The following is a 25,097-nucleotide window of genomic DNA, read 5'->3' on the forward strand; positions in this document are numbered from 1 at the left end:
CTAAATATAGTGACAGATGTTAGAAAAATATATATAATAAAAGTAGGATATCATTTTTTTTTTTTTCGTTGCTTTGCTGATCGTTGACATGAAAATTCACACAAGGCACGAAAGGATGTTTTTCAAAGAGATACATATTAAAAATGTACAAAAATGTGGATAGATAATTACAAAAATATAAATTATATAAATATAAATATATAATTTATATATTAATTGAATGAAAGAAATCAATTACGTCATATTTGATCGTTGACAAACGTTAAAGGAACGCGACGAGTTAGTATAGTGTGCAAACGAGAAAGAAAAAGTTTTGCCTATACAGCCCTTCAGTACGTTACAGATTCACAAGACGGCAGCACTGCACGGTTACATCTACGATATATTTTCTGTACAACCACGTGCGGTCTTGTTAAATAGAAATGTAAAATATTTTTTAAAAATAAAACTATATCCATTATTTTTTGTTATCAATCTATTTTCTTTAAAAAAAAGGAGAACATTTTTTAACTATCGTAAAAATTTGTATAACATTTATATATTTTTTCTCATTTGAACAACAAATGTTAATATTATATTTTTTAAGATATAATTTATAATTACATCGCGTGTAATTCACTTTAATATTGCATAAAACATTATACACATTCCTGCGTGTATGCGAGGATAGCGTTTCCTATTATAGTTACACCGTTCGGAGGAAACTGATTCTGGAATCGGCATACTCCCGGAGCATGAAGTCCCGATAAGTCATTTCGAAATAATGGTAGGTGGGTGTTATGCGAGTTTAAGGTCTCGGCCGGTCCTCGCACGAGGGCGAAGGTGGCGGACGACAGTTTAGGAGTGTAAGACGGGCTGACCTCGGGTCGTGACCCCCATTTATACTCTATTACCACTACATTAGTCTTCACTACGGGGATTTATGATCCTTGTTCGAGTTCCAGGTTGACCGAAACTTTCGACGGATCGACTGGAAGCACGTGGCACTAATAGAGAAGATGTCAATGCGGCTACCGCGTTTTGTCTCCGATTCGACTCCTGCTGTAATTTGACCAAAGTATATAAACGAGGCCTATCGATGATGATATGTTCTGCCACATTATCTTTATGATTTTCCTTCATGTAAAAAAAATCTAATAAAAAATATATACCTTGTATTTCCTATACAAGATTTGTTTTAACATATATTATTTAAAATGTACAAAACTCAAAAACAAGCATACAACACTCGTCGTTATAATACTTTCTTATTTTCTAAAAGTTCAATAGAAGAAAAATTAATTTTTTACGGACGATGATTCATCCGGTGTAATCAATATATTGTTATTTTTTCGCTTCCCTACCAGCACCCGTGTTTCCTCTCCCACCTTCCTACGCCCCGTAATTTTTAATTACCGCTATCTGGAGGGTGTACCGCCCTGAAATATTTCTCCTCGCGTCTCATTCCGGAATCACACGCCGATATAAATTACTGCCAGCCAGCTAGCGACTTTATCTTCTTTATCTACCAAGTATTTTAGCGGTTATTTTTTCCGGCAAGCCGGGCCAGTTCCGGCTGCCCATTACCTTCGCCAGGGCGTCGCCAGAAATGGAATTAGCTACTTTAAACGAGAAAATTTTTAATTATTTCTTATCGAAAAGTAATCTGCCCGCACCCCCCTACTCGTCCCATAACGACGCGTTTTCGTGCGAGAGGATGCCGGGAGGTTAACGCGAAGTCTCGTAATTTACCGTCTCTACTTCCAACAATTTCGTGTAGCGCATGATCTCGCGCTTCTCCTCCGCTTCTGCGATCTTTCAATCCTTTTTACTTCAAATATGATGTGAGTATAACAAGATAAATCGATTGAAAATGAATTAACAATGCACGCAACAAGATTTAAGCGCAATATATATATAAAATGCGAAAATTTAAAAACTTGATTTTGAAACTTTAAAACTTTTGAAAAATTAGAACTCGAAAACGCATTAATAGTAACAAAATAATTATCTATAGTGCCACAAATTAACAAAAAAAAATTATCACGCATTACGACAATTTTTTTACCAAAATTATAACTATAAATTAAACAAATAGATAGAATGCACGATACTTATAAAAAAAAGGAAATTTGAAGTAGTGTTCTCGCGAGCAGATCACGTGGCGTCAATAGTGTAGAATATCCCTGTTGATCTAAATAATTCAGAACGTTTGATGGAACTCGAGAAGACAAGGGGACTTATTAGTTCGGGAGAAAACGATAAAGAAAGAACTTATTACTTATCGTCATCCGCTGCTCGAGGAATATTCAGTCAGGGACGCATTATACCCTTGTCAAAGAGATTGAGAAGAGGCTCGTGCGTTCGAGAGGGAGCTGTCAATTTTCGTCTAACCGTATTGAGAGGCGCTGATAGGTTCGCATCAAATATTCACGACTTCGACAGGCCCTTACGACGTTATTCCGCCGGTCGTTCGCGTGTTATCGAATAATAGCGGATGTCAGTACACGCGGAATGAGGGGGTGCTCGACAAATTCTTTATACCTGTCGATTATTGATTTCGGCAGCGCCGTCCCCGCCTTGCCAATTCACTCTGACGAAATGATTAAACGGTGCTATAGACTTGCTTGTTATCGTTAACATCAGCGCGATATTACATTTATATTAAATTTCATATTATAATCTTGTTAAGGGACACAATAAACTGTGAAAATAAAATAAGGTACTAGCGCCTGCAGTAATGATTACCATTGCACTGCACTGCATTCTGGTTATCGAATAGAAGTCGAACCAGAAGTAAATTCATACGCATGAAAAAAGATTGAAATTATTTCTCTTAATTAATTTCTGTAATTATTTCTCTATTTTGCAATATCGCACGCGAGATGTATGATATAATCAGTCATATTAAAAAGATTTCATATTACGTACAATCATATTAAAAAGCTGCATATTACGTACAGTCATATTAAAGAGATGTATATTACATACTTTACATTGCGAACATTTTCATTTTTCGTAGCGCCAAATAGAAAAAATTGACATCAGGATAAAGTTCTCGCTTCGTTCTTGAGAATGTCTCATTCCTTTCCATAGCACTCTTTCTATCGTCACCGACGCTCTCCAGGCGCTCGTGGGAACCACGAGAACGGGAGGGAGGGAGAAAAGGGAGAGGCAAGAAGAAGAAAGTTTATAAAATATTTAAAAGTACGGAAACGTCTCCTATCGCCTGCGGCAATAAATTTCCACTTACATTTTATTTTCGTTTCATTCGTAACGCTCGAGAACGAAGCGATGTACGAACGAACGATGGGAGCGGAGGAAAAGAAATTGCAAAAAGAGAGAGGAAGAGACCTAAGGTGACTGAAATGCCGAAGGGGAACATCGAAGGAATGTTCTTGACGACGGACTGCGACTTCTTTGTGCACTGAGAGAAACTGTATCTTGTAATAATGTATAGAGCAAGATGTGAATTATCATATAGAAAATATTAAAATACTATATAAAGTCGATATTTTTGTTATAAAGAGATAGGGAAGGGTGTACATGATATAAAATAAAGCGAAACGATTGAATTTTAATTTCTCGATCTGAATAGAATTTTATATATAATAGAATCAGTATATCACTTTCCTATTTTGTGCTCAAACAGTTTTTCTCTGAAAAATTTATGTGACGAATGTATCCTCGTATGAAATAAACAATGAAGACACGAAATTTTCAGCTCGGTCCTCCCAGTGGACCCACATCGATTTCCGTCGCGTGGGGCACGAGACGCGTTCCTCTACCTTCCCGAGGACACACAACTCGGGGACGATGTGTATATTTTCCGGTTGACGATGCGAGACCTATTTAACGGGCGCGAGTCCGGTAATGGGATTCGAACTTGGCACTCTTGGGAGCCATTCAGATCCGCTTGCTTCTTCTTCTTTCACCGCATCTATGTATATCCTGTATATCACCGAAAGAATGGCAGACTGCCATGATAGATTCGATACAAGTTGGTAATATATCGTTATAATTTATAAATGTCGATTGATAACACGCGATTAGAATGCTGTGCTCGAAATTTATAAATTTCTATGCGAAACAGCATAACGTATAAAGAATGAACAACTTAATATAATCTGATTATTGTATGAATTTTTATTATTCCTAATATAATGTAGAATTGTTTCAATTATATCATTTGTTAATTCAGAAAGATTTAAAAATCCCAATTATTTTTTAAATCATTATTAGTATCTTTTTTTACATTAAAGATCTGACAGATCTATTTAACTGAATATTATCAGCGTAAAGTTATGTGATACAGATTCTATAAATATGCACAGAGAAACTTGCTAAGCAGATATAATGATCCAAACAGAATATATTTAAACAAAAATTTATAATACATCAAAGATATATGTTTCAATCTTATTAACGAGAGAACCTAACGTCCGCGACGGTTTTTGGGGCAGGTTAATTCCAGATCCGTGGTTTTCTGAGACGTGCAAAACAATACATGACGTTCAAACGTGGACCAACGATCTCGAGTGGTTTTGGTTGCTACTCGGTTTGCGGTTCATTTGTCGCAAAGAAGCGTTTTCTCCCATCAGAAAGCTATTCAATCCCGTCGCGGTTACTCATTAGATTAAGTTCATTCGCGAAAACTCGACTATACATTCTATTTCTTTCTCACGTGTATAAAATCTATCGAATATTTCTCCTAGGAAACTATGAGTAAAATTTTACCAAAGACAAAAATATATATTCCTTGTAATTCTCGATATGAAGGGAAGACCGCATTTGTACTTCATTATAATATACAATCAAACGGGCCCGTAATCAGAGACATAGGATGATAAAACGCACCCTTTCCTCACACTCGTCTTTCAGCGATAATTTAGCGGTCAGTGAAGATTTAACGGCAAATTAGCTAATAATTACTAGCAACCTCCGTGCCGGACGTTCCCTTAACTCGAATGCGATTGTATTTCTCGGGCGTTCGAGTTCGATAATGGGAATGCAAGAGCTGCGAAAACGCTGACCCGGCCCCATTATCGAAATAGCAATTAGAATAAATCAAAAGTACGCCAACTCGTGCAATCGGTGCGCCGATTCGTAGAAAATTACGGGATACGTTACAATCTTCTCTCCTAATATTTCCGACTGGCCTTATAATTCAATGGAAAGTTCGGTCCTCTGCTAATTTGAATTAAGCCAGAATATAAAATATGTTTAGGATCGATCAAACTTTTTTCAACATTCTGTCATTAAATTTAGTAACATTCTATGAATGTTAAAAAACTCGAGAACATATGTACATGTAACAAAGTAAAGAACGCTTTCGTCACATCCTCTCGTCAAATAAATATAGCAAAATTTAAAATTAATTAATTCGAATCATTAATTAATCACATATTCAACAAACAATTCGTTTCATTCTACATTCAATTACATCCATCAACATATCAGCTATCCCTTGAATAGCACCACTATTTTATACATGCACTCGGAGACTATGTCCGACCACGTGATCCAGTAATCGAATCTTATCCCGTGGGAGAATAACGGCTCGTCCCAATCGCGTGATGTCTCGTCGTACTATCCCCGAAGATAACCGGACTCTTTCGATGGTTTATAGTTTTTGGATGTCGCAGAACTCTAATGCTGACCGATAGTGGTTTATAGATTCTGGAATAGTACGGAATAGTAACACAAGGGGGACGGGATAAAATACTACGCGTAGCTTGGGTTGTGCTCGATCTTCTCTATCCAATTACCCCGACCATCGGCATGCTCACCAATGGGGACTTCCGGCGACAATACTCCCGGATCTCCCGACTTTCCCCGGCGCCGCGTTTGACCCACTACCCCTCAACTTCGAGTATTTCGCCCTGGGGGTGCTCAATGTCGTCAAGACGGCGCGGCAAGAAGCCCCCTTCGTGACGAGGCGCAACAACCAAGTAAGACACGCGAGCCTATACCGCCCCGAAGAATGATACGTGGCCGACCGGAGGGTCGTCCGTCGTCACGATGTCGTTCTCACGGAAGGTGCAGGCGGCTTACGTGCGGTAACAACGACGAGACACCCGGTAGATCGGGTCCAGGGGACCGCTTACAAGGGAGGAAGGAAAGGGAGACAGGCTGGGAATTTGTCGACGTCCTCGTCGCATGATCATGCGACGTCATGCGTGCATCACGTGTTGAGAATATGCTCGCGTATCCCAAGAGCTTTAGCTCTCTTTCGTCGCTAAATTATTTGAGAAAACAAATGCAACATAAATATAAACGCCAAAATTGATGCTCAAGTTATATCATGGAATTGAACAAATCTAAAGCTTTCAAGTATATAAGTAAATTGAATTGAAATACAAAACAAATATTTATATATGCAATAATTATGATGTGAATTAAAGTGATTTATTAGCAAATTTTTTATCGGCTTATTTTTTTTGCGATATTAATAAGCGCTTTATTCATTCGAGTTTTGAAATGTATGAGTAATTTGCATCTGTTTCACTTTTTTTGCGTACAAAATTAGTAACATCGATGGATATGAAAAATAAGGTCACGTATTGAGATCCACTGAAGTCCAGTGGCTGTCCACAAGAATTTGCCCGGTCAAGAGGGACGGGAGCGGTTGGTTTATCAATCCACCCCTTCCTGGATGGCAGATCCTGACCGAACAAACGGACGTTAGAGCGGGGAGCTTGGCTTAGTGCGGTACTGGAAAGCACTTGATCTTAGAGGAGCGACCACCTCTATGGGCAGCTCAAACTACGCTAACCCAAGCTTCCCCTTCCTCTCTTACCCGGTGGTGGTTTTGCTCGTGCCGAGAGGGTTAAAGGCCGACACGCCAACGAGTTGGGTAAACGCCATTTAATAGAGGACGGTAATGTCATCCGTCCAATTTGTGAACAATTTGGTTCGATGTCTTTTTGTTTGGCTTGGCGCGCGACTCTTGCATAAAGCAAAATAATTAACGAAACGCTATTCCTCAGAACAAATTAGATACATGTAGCGATGTATGTATAAAGATATTGATACTTCACTTCGCCTGAATCCAGTTTGATCTACTCGATTATGCAATTCTTTGCTAATGCAAAACTTAAATATAATTATTGTTACATAAAATTCTATATTGTTGCTCAAATTTTATACTGTTATTTGTTTATCAATCAACGTAACAAAAATCTGTCGTAAATTTCAATTTAAGTTTGAATTCAATATTACACACATACATCTTATCTCGATATTCTAGATATCGCGTAGCGAGTTCGTACAGATACTGCATTAATGATCAAGAATATTCCGTCAAGTTTTGAATATCGCCTCCGACGAGACGCTCGTCAAGTAAGGGACGGGACGTTTTCAATGCCTGATTATGGCGTCGGACATGGCCGCGTCAATTCATCTCTCGAAGAGAAAAGGCTCCCTCGCGATCCAGCTCCGTGTCAGATATCCTGCCAGGAATCGTTGCTCAGGTGAAGCGCGAAGTCGGAAGCCCTTTTCTATATTATTCGCGATGAATAACGACACCACTCAGTCATTCCCTCCAATTTAAGTGTAACGAGCCACACCGATACATTCCTTCTTATTCTTTTTCCGGGTCTCCGTTCTCCTCCCCCACTTACCCAACCCATTTCCTGCCCTCCCCCTCCCCCTTTCGCCCCCCGACGTGATGTAATCCTGCACAATCCAGACATTTTTCACCATTACTCGAGCGGTCGTAGCGATGGCGGGCAAATAATTAATTTCTCACGGAACTAACGAGCGCCGCTTTTCTTTTCAAGCCGACGGTGTATTCTATATCATAACCGATTCAAGAAGAAGAAGGGAACGGAAATACGTCGTGAAAAAGATGGTGCAAGGGTAATCGCGCAACAATATCAAAATTTCATCTTCGAATCCTTTAAATTTACGTAAGAATTAACCCACGATTATATCGACTTACCGAAATCTCTGATACGTAAAAACCACAATTTTGACAAACATTCTATATTTATACTCTTATTATGGATGATTCTGATATTTATTATTAACTGTTAACCCTCGATTTTCGATACGATAACCCGCGCGACGCGAAACACTTTAGTTTAGTGTAAATTTCCAAAGTCGTTCGCATAATCGGAGCTTCTTCCGGGACGAGGGGGCAATACCGTGTTCCTTACGAGGGTGCCAAAGCACCCCGAAGGGTAGTTTGGAGGTCGAAGCGGAGGTGGGGGTTGTTTCACGATAGTTTGGACGATCTATGACCCGAGTTCGCTAAGAGACCACGAAAGGGTGGATTTACTGGTCCGTCCCGCGTTCACACCACACAAATCCAAGTGACCGTCCGGACCCCCTACCCTTAGTCTCGTGCGACTTACGTCTACCGAACTATTTCCTCGTCGTCGACCATGAATCGCCACGACGATCCGATGTTCGCCGGAAGCGAACGCTCACCACACCAATCTGCGAACTTGGATCTTGCCAAGATAGTTGTGAAAATGATACTTTGCTATTTAATGCGAAAAACAACATTATACCCAGCAAACACAGTATATAAATGTTATATACTCAAGCATGTTACATGTAACGTATATGTTAGTTGTAATTTCCCACTCATAGATGTAACATTTTTAATATTACATATATTACATTGTAGTTATATTGTCATTATATCCCAAGATAGAACTGACTTATCAATACATCAATGTGCTATTTGGTATATAATTACAATATAACTACAATGTAATATATGTTATATTAAAATGTTACATCTACGAGTGGGAAATTACAACTAACATGGATGTTACATGTAACGTACACGTTATATTACCTGTTATATTTTGTTTTATTATAGCAATATAACAATTATATATCGGCGTTTGCTGGGTACGATATAAATATAGCAAACCGATATAAATCTTTTGTGATAGTAAGAAAAAATTCTGGTATACACCGTTGTATAATATTAATTAGATAAATTATTATAGTCAAATGTAAAAATTGATAAATTCTACGAAATTATAGCAATCGATGAATCGCGCGAATGTGGCATTTTTTTATTTGCAAATAAAGTAAGCAATCTCAGGAATGTCCGACTCTGACAAAATAACTCGGATAAACGCAATAATAGCTGAATAGCTGATCGCGAAGTTGACGGCACATCGTTAACGTTGATTTAATCCCGAGCAAAGTGGAAGTTGGGGCCGCGAAGAGGGACAGCTGCATAAGTAGTTTGTTTGTTATTGTAGATCGTTAATCCGATGTTTAAGCAGCCAGAAAATATTCCGCCCGTGACGATGAGAGCTCGAATGTCTTTTATTGAAAAGGGCGACGGTGCCGGTCGCTTAGCATATCGTAAAAGAGTAACTGCGTGCCACGAAAAAGCGAATGGAAGTCGACGGGGGAAGGAAGAGATACGTCGTGTATCGCGCCATAAAGATTACTACCAGCTCGGGACTTTATTGTCACGCGTTATAAATGATGTCGCGGACGTACGCCAAATATTCAAATGACACTTTTATCCGCGATTTCTTTCGGGCGGAAGGATTTTGGCGGATCGCGCGTAAGAAGAGTTCGAATAGAGCCCAGGGGAACGATGGTGATGCTTCTTTATCGAAGAAGACATTAAGCTATATGTATGTTAAATTTCATCAATTTCTTGTGCACAAGATTGCACAGAAAATCAATGTACATATAAATTGCAAATATTATACTTTAAAAGTGTTGTATATTGTGCGTGGACAAGTCCCGGTTATCTCATCTTGTAATACTGATTTTAATCGTGATATCTAAATTTTTTACTCGTAGTCGTAATATTTATTATAGTATAATTTTTTTTTTTTCAGAAAGTCGTGTTTTCATCCCCATAGCTTGTTCTTCGCCTTTCGGAGCAATTCTTACTTTTGGTCGACGCGACCGAGGGGTGGAACAGTTGATACGGAAATTCTCGGCGATTTCTCAGGGTATTAAGTGAGCCCGCGACCTTTCATATTAATAACAATAATAGTACACGACGTCGAGCGAGAAAGAAAGAAAGGAAAAAAGAGGCGGGAGAGGGGAGAAAGGAGAGCAAGCTGTAATCTGGCTGCGAGCGAGGGATGAGGGCAACTTTTGAAGCCAGATACAAATTACACCTCATTTTTATGCCATTTTAATATCGCCACGCGTCATTAAATATCCCCTCGCTTCTCCAACCCGCGACTCCACTGTGCAACCATGGCGTATCCTATATACTTTCGTAATGGCATCTTACAGGGAATGAAATATTCGTACGCACCCATTAGCGTCTCGAAGGCGGAAGCCTGCGAAGCCACAGAAATCGCACGAAGGAAACGTAGCGGCAATGAAAAATCGAGACGATTTTAAAAGCCGTCGCTGATGACGCGCCCTGGGACGAAAAAAGGATCAGGGACTATAAGCAGGCATGCTTGTATTGTCGGTATCGGCTTAAGCGTGTCAGAATTAATAAGAAAATTTACGCAAGAACAGTTCAAGTTAGATTTCTGCTAAATCTCCCTCTACGAATATTTCACGCTAGTAATATATTCGAAAAGTATAAAAAATTAAAGTTAAAAAAATAATCTTCTTTAATGTCTTTTTTTTTTTTTTATATGCATCACTATTTTACAAGCATTTATAAAGCTCGAGTTCAATTTTTTTCATCGTCGTTTGATTAAATGATAAAGTTGCAATTATCTGTAAATCACGGAAATAAAATTACACGATACCTATAAAGATTCGAAAGAAATTTAATATCGCTATTTTTAACGGATCGTCATCATAAAGATTCCACGTTGAACGTTATCACAGGAGTAACTTTACTGGCGGAAAGAGCCGTTTTTATGCTAGTATCGCGTATTCTAATTTTCCGAAGGAGGAGACGGACGATTTGCGATGATTCGGGAAACGCATCTATTCCCTCGAACCGATTTATATCGTTCGCCGTTCTTTTAGCACACCCTCGCTCGTTATAACATCGTATACGCATTGAACATGTTCATAACCACGCATTTATTGCGGTGGTTTTACTTGGCCTTTTATTCGGCGAACTGATACACTCCACCGTAGGCAACGATTTTATGTCGGCTTTTACGAGCCGGAGAAGCGCATTTCGAATCGAGACTACGGGAATTACGGGGTCTTCTATTTCAGGAAAGCGTAGTCCTTTCCACGTCATACGAACCAGACGGTATTAACTTTTATTTCGTAACGTTTGTCCTTCAAAGTTCCGCTCGTACGCGGTTAACAGACTTTTTCTTCGTCCGAATATAAAATTGAACGAATGTAAAAGTGCTACAAATTATTACGACTTACCACTCGGTGATCCTCCATTAAACGCCGAAAAATCTGAAACAGACAAAGTGCGTAAATTAGATAAAATGTTCCAAACGAAACACATGTTTCTCTTTCAAATATTATTTACATACATATAAATATTTTTAATAGGTCCATCCGCTAATTTTTGTTAGAAACGTTATTAAAAATCCGTGTAATGTATTTTTGGAAGAAAGCTACGAAGTAAAGAATTCTTCAGCCTGCTTATTCTGAGAGAGTAAAAGAGTTAACGAGGCGGAAAGAAAAACAGAGCGAAGAAGAATAAACGCGTCCTTCTTCTCAAAGAGTAGAAGGATACAGTTGCCTAATTTTATTCCGGCGAAGTGGACTCTTCACCGGCGGCCAAATCGGACCGAGGGGATGCATCTTCTAAAAGAGTGCTCGGGCGAGAGCTTCCGAAAGGAGAGGGTAAAAAAAAACCGGAAGGCAAAATCCATCCCGTTCTCGCCTTCCCTATTTATTACATTATACTATATAGCGTTCTCTCGCGCGCTAGCTTTCCTTATACCTGAATTGAAAATCTCTCTGCACGTGCGAGATGTATGCGCACCGGCGGCTCTAAGCAAATCGTGTTATCCTATGCCCGGCCAGTCGGCCATCTCTACGCAGCCCGAGAGGAATTAAAATAAATACATATCTTAATTAAGCTCCGGTGTGCCATCCACTGGGTGACCGAAAATATTAGAAAGACGAAACGCTCGCATTAACGCGTATCGAAACTGTTTGGTCCGATATTAAATAATAAGAAGAAAAACATTGTCGATCGATATTACTATTTAATAGTAATTGCAGGTAGACAGAAGGAAATATTGGAGATATTGTAAGATAAAGTGGAAGGATATCGGGGTGAACTTGATATATAACAATATATTATACATCCGCGGAATGATATATATAAGTTGAATCTTTCTTATCTCGAAGAAGTGTCATCTCCGATCACCCGGTATATTCACATTATACATATGGAACCCTCGCACTCGTTGCTTTATTCCCCTTTATATGCACATTCGAATATCCGCAGGCTGCATCTCAAACTTGATTCTCTCGGTCGGAGCGTCAGCAGGCAGCGTTAAGAGTTTTCCCGGAGATTCACTTGGTCCCTCTGCGCATGTTTCCTATATTTTTCCTTCCTCGCCGCGTCCACTCGGAAAAATATATTCGACGAGAAAGATAAAGAGAAAGAAAAAAAGGACGGCAGCTCGCGATGTGCACGCGAAGCTTTTTAAGTGGGCGGCGTTGGATGGGTGGCACAAGAAATTCGGTGAAATTTCGCGCAAAACGGGAAAAGAGCCGCGGGCGTATTGGGTTACGCGAATTCTGAAATCCGAGACTTTATGAATGATAAAGCGTCGGAAAGGGGGAGGCCGTTGGGCCGCCTCATCGTCGAAAGGAAGGTCCGACAACGCGGTGAAAAAAGGACAAGGACAAGAGCGCGGGAAAAAGAGCGAAGCTTGCGCGAGCGAGCCGGTTACCGCCTGGCCGTATAATTAATTTTCGTCGAACGCGAAATCCGTTTAACATACTTTCCGAAACTCTCCAGCCGGTTTCGTGACGAGCCCGGAACAATTTTTTTCAAAGGGCGCGCCGCCTCGTCCTTTTACCCCGCGCCATATCCTTCCCTCTCTTCTTCTCCCTCCCACGCGCGATGAACTCCCGCATTTGTGAACGGTGCTTAAGGTCACCGGCCGCGCGAAATCACGCGACTAAGTTGCAACGGCAGCCCATTACGCTCGTTTTCGACATGTAAACACGCGACCGGTGCAACTTCGTTTGACGTGCAGAAATTAACGTGCAGCGATCCAAAACTGCGAAAGAGAAGACGAGACGCGGGGACGAGAAGGGATGGAGAAGGCGGGTTGAGAGAGGGCGCGAGAGAGTGGAGGGAGATGGACGCGGATGGACGTAACTAGACGTACTTATTATTATTTAGGGGTGCAACGCCGGTGTGGCCCTTCCGGGCTGTCAGTTTCGCAGAGGCGAAATTACATATTCCTCGCAACGACCGCGTCGAGACGTGCGAGCAGTACGAGACGAACGGGGACGGACTTTTTATTTCGCCATTGCCTTTGCTGGCCGCGCGCGGCGGTGTCAAAGCGGCCAGTTCTCCTCAAAGTATAATTATTTTAGTTACAATTAAAAATGTGCAGACCCGCCGGCGACGCGCTCTTGCTCTTGCTTCGCGCCGTGAAAGCGCTTCGGACTTGACCGCCTCTCTACGCCATCAATCTTTTTCCGTTCTTCGTATTGTCGACGCGCGCGAGCTTTTGCGTTAACGTCGAAAGAAAGTCGCCGAAAGACTAAGAGAAAACAAAACGATATTCTCAATTTCATTATGTATACAACACCTTTCACATTTATCGGTCAAGATGCAGCGCGAATGACATTACTTCTTACATTGTTAAAGGATTTATTTCTATCTTCGTGTTTCACGTCAATTTTATCGCGATTCTTAGCAAAGCACAAATAAACGTCTATATGTGTACGCGATTAATTTGCGCTATGAAATTATTGTAGATTACAAATAGTAAACACGATCGCGTTGGAAAGATTTAAATGCGATCGCAACAAGGCTACCGGTACGCAATTACTTTTAACGAGGACTCCGCAGAAAAATATGGCCCGGTAGCAAGAACTTTCCCAATTTGAATCCGTCATTCGAGACCGGCAAAAAAAGCCGCAACTTTCGTCCTGTAACAAGTTGTTGTTCGAGGGAAGAGCAAATGAAAGGGCGCGGTACCCCTCGCTGAGGTTGCGGATGAGGAAAAGAAGGAGCGAGGATCGAAAGACGAAGGAAGAAGGAGAAGAGGATCGGGAAGTGAACCATAAATAAAGGAATTAGTTTTTAATGGACGTTAGTCACTATTAATTGTGGAAAGTTAACCCCTTCCTTTTCCAGCCCGTTTTCTTACCTTCTCCCTTTCTCGTCCTCTGTCCTTCCCTCTTGTGTTCCTCGGGGAGATCGCGCTTGTCCTTTGAGACTGACGAGGCCGTGGTGGCAAAGGAATGAACGAACAGCAAAGGTACAGGAGCTTGGAAGGGGCTGAAAAAGCACCGGGAAACAAGGCGCAGCCTTTATTTTACATTTCCACGGGCCATTCTTTCTTTGTGCGATAATTAAGTAAGCTGAAGCCAACCGCTGGCCGGCCGTCCATTCATGTTCGCCCCGAGCTAGGTTGCCGGCCAAGAAAGGGTTTAAAAATTATCTTCCGTCAGTTTACCCTCACTTGTGAATTATTTTGCGACCGGTGGTTCTTAAGATGGAGTCGATTAAAATGAGTATCTTGCTACGCTTAGATTGCAACTTTGATGTAAAATTCTTATCTCAATTTCCTTACATTTAATGTCTACGGTAAACTTTTTTTTATAGAAACCAGAAATATAATATAATTAAAATAAAAAGCATTAATTATCTGTCTCTTTTTTTAAATCTACATAAAAGTCATCATGCTATCGATACACGATTCTTCGCGAGCTGCAACACGTCAGGCTAGTCCCAAAACTTGGCGTAAGGGAAAACCGTACACGTGCAGACGATCGCGCACACCTACGAGAGATATTACGTCTCGCAGACTGGAGCACGGCGGAGTTATATTAGACAGCGAGCGAAGAGCTCTGGTGGCAACTGCCGTCTTTCACTTCGCACTGAAACCCCGTGCGCCAAGAATCTTGCTAATTAGATATATAAGGAAGCTAATTGTAATAAGGTGGAGTCGGGTGTACACGAGAGAGCCCCGTCCACCCTCCCACCCTCTTTCACCCTTGTGCCACACGCACAACCTCGGTACATGCGTACTTTCCCTGACATTCGTACTCATCCGCGGCGCTTTGAAACCGAAACTGCCGTTGAAGAGATCCCGACGAATCGCGCTCAAAGTAAGCGCAATTAATTTGAATGGCGGCACGGTCCGTGAGCACTGCACGAAATTCGGTTCGCGACGGAAAAACTGGAAAACGAAGTAAAACGCTTTCAGAATATGATACTACGCGAAAGGCATATCAGTATCTTCGTATCATTATTTCAGGTGTTTTCAATCATTCTTGCACAGAATTTCAGGAATTGGCATTTAATCCACTTATTGCGGCCTTCGCCAATATTATGATCGAAATTAATCTCATTTATAATGATAAAAAACAATATAATCCTGACAGTTAATATAAATAAAATTCATCTAATTTTTTATATTGAGTTTATCTTAGACAATCTGCAAATCCCGATAATATAATATAGAAAATATTTAAGAATAAAAGACGCGTAAATGTATGTCAAGATAAACACATGTACATATTATGCAGCTATGCTATAGGTATATATAAAATTATAAATACATTTGCCTTCAAAATTTTCGAATTATACAAATCATCGATCAATATCTCATTGGCTAAAAACCATCTTATATCTGTCGTAAGATTGAGCCATTTTCTGGCTTACTAATGAATATCATTTACGATACTTATTTAGGATTTCGGTCACTCCACGATGACACCAAAGACATTCGAGGGGTAGTAGAAGTTTACGATGGAGAAATATATATATTTCATAGAGAAAGGAAGAAGGGGATGGAACGCGTTGTAGTTATAACGAAGAGGTGAGTAATTTAACCCTTCTTAGAGTCGTCTTGTCTTCGCCACACTCTACGTCACCGACCCACCGTGTCGTCTTATCACCTCCCTCCTCACGCTGTAATCTGCGACCCCATCGTTCAACGTTGGTTTATTTAGACCTGACCGAGGTGATCGCTTGATTAAATACTTTTCCTAGCGATTCTGCCTGTAATTGTATATCACGGGCAACAAAAAATTCAAGATACGCATCAAGCTCCTTCAAATATAATATTAATAATTTTAATTGACGCTTAAAATATTGCATAATATTTCGAAATAATTGAATACTTTTTAACAAAGTTTGTGTTCGAGACATTTCTCGAAACACGTTGACCGAAGAACAAAAGCGACAACGGACGTACAATTTATTCGCAAAAATTCAAGAACAAAATAATTCAGCGACACGATGCTATCTTATTGAAAATTATTGACCAGAGTAGCTTTTCTTTTATCTTATCCGCACTTTGGACATTAGAGCTGATATTTAAGGCTGCAAGTTTCGGTCCCTGCGCTATAGTCAACGCCAAGGAAGCTCACGCCCGATAGGGACAGCGAATTTACTGTTCACCGTTTGTACGGGCGAGTTTCTACCCGAAAGCTTATAATTTTGACGACCCAGATAAGCTGTTACGAGTAGCGCGACGGGGTACGACCGGGAAGTCTCCGTGATTTCTGTTGCGCGTTTCGGTGCTGCTTGCCATCCCAGTTACAAACTCAGAAAGTCCTTGGGCACGGAAACATCGCGATTCATGGAAACTGCTGTATGGAAAATATGACGAGCGTCTTCGTCCGAACTTTCGCTACACTTACGATACCCTGATACACTGTTTTGAGATATTTCACGAAAGATACGCGCTTAGATAATGAAAAATAATTATTCCATAACCAATAAACCTATTGATAAACTTTGAAAAAAATTTTTAGCGATTTTTTTAAAAGCGATTCTGGATATACAATCATCCCAGATTTCTCCTGAAATCTTGCATTTGATATTGATAATCGAAAAAAGTGTAATTTTTGTAGAAAAAAAAAACAGTCGAGCAGAATAATTGAATCGGCACGTGTCGCGTTATCAAGATACAACGGCAGATTCGCAGTCTTGAGCGTGATCGCGATGCTCCGTGTTGATCACCGACTCTATGGGAATTAGGCCTCCCCGGTCGGTCGGCGGCAGATAACAAAAATACGAGGTAAGTTTTCGGAGCCCATAACCCCGCGCGGACATTAGCATAGTAATGAATATTATTACATTTCGGCTGCACACTCAGTTTAATTCCATCTTCCCAGTCGTAAAGATAATAAGCGAGTGGCTGCTGCTGTATTCTCGCTAGCACGTGGGGGTTGCTCGCTACGCCGAGGAGGGTTACCGGAAGGGGGTGCGATACAGGAGAGAAGTATAGGAAGGTGGGGGGTCGGCTTCGAAGGAAGCGACGGAAAGGTGGATGCCGCGGGGGTGGCACGACTTTAAGAGGTTCGCAGGAGGAGTAAATATAAACTTGGGAAAGTGACAAAGATAATTCTAATAAAAGCGACGACGACGAGAACGAAGACGACGACGACGACGACGGAGAGCACTCCCGGTTTCTCCCCGCTTAATTCGTGACATATTCCGGCATTGCATTACTTTTGTCCCGCCTCCAACCCCTCGCGGCTTTCGCACCCGGATTCCATGGCCCCCTTGAATTGCCCTTTCATGTCTCCTCCTTGGTAGCAACCGACTATGTATATATTTGGAGATTTATAATTATGTCGCGCGCGTAAATAAAGTCTCGCAGTAATTTAGAAAAAAAGCGCTCTTGTTTCTTATACATTTGTATAAATGGCGTTTGAAATAATTCGGATGTAAATCGAGCTTCATCAATTTGCATCGATGAGAGAGAATCGAAGTAGATTCGTACATTACGCGTAAACTATAATATATACGCCTGTTACAGGGTGTCCGGTAACTAACGGACCAATGATTAAGGGCGGATTCTCTGGCCAATTTGGAGACGATTTTTTTTTTAGCAAAAATGTTGAGAAGTCAATAATTTTCGAGTTATAAGCGATTGAAAAAAATGGGTTTTTTGAAAACTAAACGTTTTGGAGTTAAAAGTCTAACATAATTACATTCTTCGGTTAATTTCAGGTACAGTTTACTATAATAAAATTTAAATTTGAGGCTTAGTTATAAAGATACATAATGACAAATATTGAAAAGTTGTAAAAAATGATGACCTTTTTCGATGACATTTTCGTTGAGAAAAAATCGTTCCCAAATTGACCAAAGAATCCATTTGTGATCGTTGGTTACCGGACACCTTGTATATACACACGTATACGTATATCACTCGTCGACACAAACATGAGCCCTGCGTGCCGATCGGCTCGATTCGCCAGATCCGGTGGACGCTCCACGGTACCCAGTCATACGCGAGAGCGCCGCCGATACGCGGCGTCGCGTCGCGGCATATTTTCCACGGCCGAGCCGACGGACGACCATGCAGTATGTATATTTCCATTCCGCCGTTACGAGGTGTGCGGGATGATTTTATATGCAAAGAGTAGTTTAGAGCTAATTGTTAATAATAGGATTGGTAAGGTGGGAATTCGCCCCGACGGCCGGCCACCGACCCAGCCCTCGACCACCGGCCCGGTACCACCCCTTCGCTTCTACCCCGCTCGGACCAGCCTGCTGACCGTCTCCCTCCCTCCGCAACGCATCTCATTTAGCACCGGAGTCAGCGCGTTGCAGATCTGCTGTCCGTCCGTCTGTCTCTCTGTCCGTCCGTGCCGCTCGACTGTCCGTATCTACGTACGTACGTACGTACGTGCCCGTGCGCCATTTCCGTGCGGAATATAAACGCGTATATGTATATGCGTCTACATACGTGGATATGTATAAATGCGCGCGGCCGGTACCGGCACGTACGGCACTACCTACCTACGTATTATTACGTATAAACGCGTAATTCTGAGTTATACGCCGGCCTTGTTAATGATAATTAAAACGCCTCGCTCTATACTTTTTGCCTTGGAATATTTTCTGAAATTCTCGCCGGATAACGGCGCCATCCGCGTGTCCGCGGCATCCCCCACCCCCTCCTTTTTCCTCCCCCGAGCGTCTACCTCTTACGTCTTCGCGAATCGCGGAAATCGAGAATTCGCGTTCAACGTTTCATCGGTCTTATTCTGATCCTTCCCTCGAGCGAGTAATCTTTGAACGAAGAGGCTAATAATTGAAATAGAAGAACATTTCAAAAAATATAATTCAGAAGTTGCGAGAACCTAGATATCATCTCGAATGTGACATTAATATAACTAAGCTACGTGACACAATTCTTCCGCGTCACTTGAAATGTGACTCCTTCTTTCGGCAAATTCCAGTCCGCAAGACGGATCAGTCAGAGTCGGAAAACGGGGACGGACCAAAGTCGCACTTGCATGCTGATATCACATACGTATGAAATTTAAATTCCGGAAGCGACGAGGACATTCGTAGACGGCCCGGTTCTCCCGCTCGGTATCGAAGCTACGGGAATAAAATCCAAAACCCTTTTATGCGGCAGAATTGAGAGAAAGAGAGAGAGAAAGAGCGGCGTATATACTTGGCGAGCACATACATAAAACATACTTCTATATAAAATCACGGATCCACAACGGGGATGGAAGCTAGCCCACCTATTCACCCGCTGCTCACGGTATTAGCCTATAAAATCTTGAGTTTTGTTCGAGTTTTATCGCGATCGTGAACGTAAAAGCAAAAGAGAAATGTGCACAAACGAGGATTCTTTTTTTTCTCTCCGAGGAGGACGCTCGTTCCGCAGGATACTTGCGAGATCATCGGCCAGGATATCTTCGCCGCAAACGAGATATTTATATTTTTCATCCGCTTGCCAATATTAATTTATCTAATTTTTAAAAAATTTAAGAAAAGAAACAATGTCTAATATTCATAATAATAATAATGATAATGATATATACTTGTCCTTTATTGGTAACTCACTTTGTATTAATCGTATCGCCATCGTTTCTCCTCGATTTAACGATTCCGAAGGAAACAACAAGCTGGATCGCGTTACCTGACTTCGTAATGAGTATCGCACCGACATGAATTAGGATTAATTATGAAATTAAAGTAAAAGCTTCATTGTAATTAATTCCGACAACATCGTGCGCTGCGGGCGAGGCGAATTCAGTTGATACTTGGAAAGTTGGCGCGGGTCGTTTCGTCGATATCGCGAGAGAGCTCGCGCGAGTTTGAAAGCGGGCGCAAAAGGGTGGGATATATACGGCGTTTAGATCTATCCGCGGAGGCAGCCGGAATATAACGTACGAAATATGGCGGCCGATGCACGATTCTCTACGGGGCAACTTTACAACCCGGCCACCTCTCCCATGCCCCTCTATCTTTCGCTTTGGTCCCGCGACTCATCGGCATGAATATTCATTATTCGATGATATTTCTCGAGCACCCTCGTACTCCTATGCGCAAGGAGATTTCCCCGCTCGCGGAGGATCGTTAATTCGTAACAACGATCGACAGACCTTACGTTCGATGCGTACGAAGCATCCAAGTATTTCGTTATATTTCTACCTCGTGCTGTAGTTGCGAAATAAAGGAAAATATATTTTTACTCGCGTCAATTATACACTCAACTTACAGATGATAAAACTAAAAGCGCCAAGTAAATTATGTAATTTTAACGGAACAATAAAGACTTTCTGAGATATCTACGATCACTTACAAAAATCAAATAAATATATGGTCTGTCATAATTATATATATATAGTCTCATAATCTCGAGAAATATTTTAAAAATAAATATGTAAGTCTCATAATATTAATATATCACATATTTCATGTCAGATTAACATATCACATATTTATATTTAAAAAATGCATATTATTTAATGTATATTATATAAGGATAAAATTCTACATTTTTTTAAATATAAAAAATGCAACATCATGTTAATTTAAGACTGCGCGAGAATATAAAGAAACGATGGGCAATGACGAAATTAGTCGATTCATACGTGCGACGATGAGTCGCGCGAGCATCGGTGGCGATATGATGCGAGACGACGGTTGTTGAGGTTAATACGTAGCGTAAGAAGGGTAGCGTTAATGCGCGTCCGTTCTAAAATATTCAAGCTCGGCGTTCGTCCGCCCCGCGGAGAATCTGCGGCTCCGTAGATATTCGGCGATGGCCCCGAATGCGTTACAATTTATAATACATACGCGCGGATGTAGATACGCGGGTGCGAGAGAAGTCAGAGGCGGACGGGGGTTGGCGGATTAATGAAAGCCAATCCACGGGTCTGACCCTACGCGAGCTTCCTTCCCTCTTCTAACGTCACCGCGCCATAAACAAGCCTCGTAGAATCGGATAACCAACAACCCTTCGCCTGATACCGAGGGTGCGCCACGTTCATCTTCGAGACGATCCTCTTGTCCGAATCGCGGTAAGTCGCATCAAGCACTGACATCGGAATCTCGGAGCGCAAACACCGTCGATATTACGGATAATCCGCGCAGAGATATTTCAGATATTTGCGGAGATATAACATATAAGATATTTCCGCAAATTATTTTTCAAGGAATTGTGTGACGAAAATAATGACAATTAGTGAAAAATGTAGCTTTTACACGCTATTAATTCAATACATCGATCAATCACACGTCCAAGTTTCTAAAGCATTGTCGCGGCAATCTAGTATTATGCGGTTCTCGCCGGTGACACAAGTTTACTTTCTTCATTAAGAGCTCGCTCGCCGCGCGCGAGACGACCGATAAAGATTGCCGAAGAAGTTTTCGCCGAGAACGCGTTCGCGAGGGGCGGTTCCTTAATCTCGCCGCGTGAAGGACAATAATTGATACGAATGGCCGCGAGACGGTGGGAAACGCCGCGAACCCTTTAAACGTGTTCCCTGGCCTATAAATTAATATAGTATCCTAAACTTTATTATGACTTTAATGAAAATAATTATTAAATATTATGCGCCGTAATGTCAACGCGACCCCGGCGTGAGCAGCTCTCGTCGCGGTGGCGACGTAGAAACACACCGGCAGGGGCTCGGAGGAAACGCGAAGAAGAAAGGGGTGGGCCAGGCGACCGCGGGGGTGGTTTGTCCGCGGAATTAAAATACGACCCGGCCGTACGTTCTCATTCCGCGACAACCGTGACAATGAGACTGACGAAACGGCCTTACACCCTGCGTCAACGTTTCCGAGTTCTCCCTCTTCGCCATCTCTCTCTCTCGCTCTCTTTCTCTCTTCCTGTTACAAAATCGTCTCTTGTTACAGTATTGCCGACATAATTCCGACAGCCTACACGAACCAACGCTGTACTAACAAAACGTTATGCGTCGCCTGCGTGCTAGGTGAAGTTGTTGTACCAAGGTTTTGTAGAATGCTACTCTTGATGCATTGCAGTTTCTTTACGAGCCCGGTAATCAAATTTCTTTTTTCTCGCTATAATTTTCCGAGTATTGCTTTCATATATTAATTCGAGAAATTCAGAACTTGAGATACAAGTTAATAATTTGCTACAAACAAAACTGTATAATATAATCCCATATTAATCATTTCTTACATCAATTGATTAATATTATAATATTATTGTGTCAAGACTCTGTTACTTGGCAAATCAATTTTATTATTTGAAAAAATAAATACGAAAATCATTTTAAACGTGTATTTAATAAAGAAACCAAAGCTTCAAGTTCTGATCCATGTATCGCGATCGGTAATCGAAAGTTTCTGTCTTTTCGCGGTTTTATATTTTCCTCTCTCATCTCCCTGAAGAATTCGTCAAATTTTTATTTCCACCATTGCCGTCCAGAATTTATCCGTTTGTGTAAAAACTTTCGCGGTAAGCTTAATGAAACGTTTCAAGAAACTTGCCTTTTAAGTGAAGCCTACGCGACTCGCTCATTCAGAAAGATAAATACAATGACATTTACGACGCGACGTTAGCGCGAAGAGTTACCGGAACGATAACCACTGTAACCAACCCCCTTCCTTTCTCGCGGAGATTCTTCCGCGACGGAGATGCAACTTCCCAATTGCTCGCGGAGACGCGGCCGCCGAAGCGACGACGAAACGGTTCCGAGAGGGAGAAATTAGGGGAGACGATACCGGTCCTCGAGAGGTCGACGCAGGGCGCGCGATGCGAGACACCGCGGGGATAATTAAAAAATTAACTTTGTACTTAGGTGCGCGAGAGGGCAGTTAACGGAAAGTTGAAGTGAAAATTCGTGTTTTTGAGGTAACGCAAAAGCTGCGTTATTACCCCGTGGCCGCGTACCGCGGCGGTCGACGCCAGCAAAAGCACAAAGCTGATGAGTCGGGGAAAGGTCTAAATGCCTTCGTACACTCCTGCCGAGGATAAGAGCAGCGAGGGAGAGGGATGCGCGACGTGTGTATGTCGGGACTGGTACCCGGGGTACCAGTAACTCGCATTCGTACTCGTTTCGCGGAGCGCGTCCGCGTTTATGTAATAGTGCTCGTGCACATACATATTGGACTATCTGGAGATGAAACGTCTCGTTTCGGTGCGAGCGAGCGGAATATTATCGTTAGTTTCGAAAATGCAAGAGTCGGAACGACTTGTTTGCCTTAAATATGGCGAGAGGAATAGTCATGAATTACTAAATGCGCTGCGCTCATTGCTTTTTTTCGAAGATACCGCTCTGGCATAAATATTTTCGTGGAATAGTCTTCGTGGAATATTTTTTGCCCGGAACTGTTAAGAATCGATCGTTTTAAAAGTTTCGACAAAATGTTCTCCAATTTGAATATTTCAATTTCAAATAACTAATTTTACATAAACATGTACCAAGCATAAAATGTCTTTCGCAGAATTAAAATTTCTGAAAATTTTATAAATTATCATTAATCATAATTTGTAATAATATGGGACATGTGTATTATAATTATGTACAATTTTTTCAACCACATGACACATTTTTGGTATATCTGTTACGTATATAACAGCGAAAGTCTCGCATAACATTCCAAGATAACATTTTTTTTCGATCAAAGATCTGAACATGCGATATGAAAGAAGAAAAAATCTTGGAGAACAAAAGTAATGAAAATTGCACAGGACTCGAGATATTCTTCGATACGTTCGCGAGAGCTGAGACACCCCTCAATTCTAACTTTTGAAACGAGCCTTCGCAATGCCGAGCGGCACCGTCTTTGTTAGTTTTATCGTTGTTCTCGTAATGGGATCCATTTGAATTCTAATACGACGTCGAGGCGTCGACGGAAACGGCAATGAGAGCGTATCGACGAAGTCGTTCCTGTTGCGGCTCTAATGCTCGTTGTATATTTCTTATTCTCATCGAAAGAGTAGAATTGATCATACTATCGAATGCACCGTTGTAAAGTGCATTAAAAATAGAATATACTTTTTAATATATGTATCTAATATAAATATTCCTCAAAATAATACATATTATTATTCATTTAATATAAAAATTAAATAATTTGCATTAAAAGATTTTTTCACACACATTTCGTTTATATAAATCACAAAAATAAAAATAGATGCGTCTTTAGAACTTGTACTTCTCTAATGTTATTATTGCATTATCTCGTATTATGTTGTATTTTCGCTATAGCGTCCACTTGACTGCTAACGTTTATACAGAGCCGATCCAAAGACGTCGCGTAAAAACGCAAAGCGATACGCAGCGAGCCGCGCGTAAGGTCGCTCGGAAAAAAAGGGGGAAGCCTTACAACGAACGCGACAGCAAAGGGAGAATGACGGTGAACGCCGCGATGTTTAACGTTTCAACGTCAGACGGCCGTCAAGAGGATCCGCGTTCCTCGCGGTTACATAAGCCGGCGTCCTCTAACGGGATTGAAAGCGCCGCGGTACAGTATACGATACACGACACATTACCGCCAAATGCACTTCACCTTTATGAACGTGACCCGCGATACGTTTTCGCGGGCGGGGAGGACGCCACACTTTGTTGCAACGTTCCGCAAAAGAATAGTGCACTGACAGGAATGGCGAATGCGGGCTCGTGTCTCCGGCGCCCGTTTCTGTGTTTCCGGGTGATTATGACGTAAATTATGAAAGAAGATCCTTGAAAGTTAACGCTTCGAGCTGCGCGCTCCGCGAGAGGACAGATCCTCGTGGATTCCAGTAATTAAGTGAGCACCGACGACTAAATGACGTTATTATGCGCGGGACCGAGAGCGA

The 25,097-nt window shown here is 41.5% G+C and overlaps 1 long non-coding RNA gene across 3 annotated transcripts in view; it reads right to left on the reverse strand.

Moving 5' to 3' along the window:
* LOC114940995 (uncharacterized) overlaps positions 1–25,097 on the reverse strand; it is a 176,772-nt gene that overhangs the window by 101,505 nt on the left and 50,170 nt on the right. For all 3 annotated transcript variants that reach the window (XR_003821568.2, XR_003821569.2, XR_003821570.2), the window contains exon 5: positions 11,272–11,304. This is a non-coding gene — a long non-coding RNA (uncharacterized LOC114940995). The remainder of the gene's footprint in view (positions 1–11,271; positions 11,305–25,097) is intronic.

This window comes from Nylanderia fulva, unplaced genomic scaffold (assembly GCF_048542155.1).
Source record: "Nylanderia fulva isolate GAGA-0341 unplaced genomic scaffold, ASM4854215v1 Scaffold10, whole genome shotgun sequence".
Classification (NCBI taxonomy): Eukaryota; Metazoa; Arthropoda; class Insecta; order Hymenoptera; family Formicidae; genus Nylanderia; species Nylanderia fulva.